The following is a 1,154-nucleotide window of genomic DNA, read 5'->3' on the forward strand; positions in this document are numbered from 1 at the left end:
CACTTTGTAGACCAGGCTGGCCTCGAACTCAGAAATCCGCCTGCCTCTGCCTCCCGAGTGCTGGGACTAAAGGCGTGCGCCACCACGCCCGGCGAATCCTAATCCACATCTTGACTTAGGAGCTCCCAAAGTTCAAAGCAACTCAGCATCTGTTCTGGCACCTCACGGCACCCCGAGGCAAAGCTCGGGTCACTCATCAAATACAGCTTAATCTGGCCCTGAATCTGTCTAGCATCCATGGAGGTAGGAACTCAAATGTGCGTTGGATCAATGGGATTGACCTAGCCTGCCATGATCACCCAGCCAGAACAGAGAGGCTTTCTCCCAGCTGCCTTCTTATCAGGACAGGAAGCAGAAGTAGGAGAAGGGTATGCTCCATCTGTGCACAGCCCTGTTCTCATGGACCCCCGGGGTGCCAGGAAGGACCGGGCTCTCATTCTTTGTCCTCACCACTCTCCTCTGTCCCTCACTTCCCTCTTCCCGCTTTGCTACTAGCAAGATGTAGGTGTCGGGAAGACGGGCGGTTTATCTAAAGTAGACGCGTTGGGGGCTTGGCACCAAAAAGGGTTCGGTTTGCGGAAAACCTTTAGAGTCCTAGTTTTGCGAGGTGTGAGATAGCACACATCCCCAACAAAATTTTGGTTTCTCTGTCTTTCCCCGGCTCCCAGATCCTTTAGATCTTCAAGTTTACTGAGACCCCGAATCGCCCCCATCAAAGCTGAATACCTGTTTTGGTTGCTGCTCAACCTGAGGCAGCAGCCAGTAAAGGGTTAACCCCAGCAGTCTGCCGAACTTCAGAGCACGCTGGGAAAGGATAGAGACACTCTGGTACCTGCTGGGAAATATAGTTTCTCAGGCAGGCGGCGCAGTATGGAATGGAGTTCCTTAGTTATGAGAATCCCGGGTGTTGGGCAAGCTTTGGAGCAGTCGCGTAACCCGTGGGTGACGAAAGAACGGTGAGCAGAGCCTCGTTCAGAACTGGTGCCCCGAGTCGCAGCTGCGTCTGCAGTTGAAGTCACCAGTTAGCCTGGCCAGGATTGACGCCAGCAGCCGGAAACATGCAGCTGTATGCGAGACATACACAGGTGCAAGATAAACAATCCCTGGGGACCCAAGATGGCCGTGTCAATGAGCAGTCAGATGTAACATATAAA

This window comes from Mus caroli, chromosome 9, assembly GCF_900094665.2.
Source record: "Mus caroli chromosome 9, CAROLI_EIJ_v1.1, whole genome shotgun sequence".
NCBI lineage: Eukaryota > Metazoa > Chordata > Mammalia > Rodentia > Muridae > Mus > Mus caroli.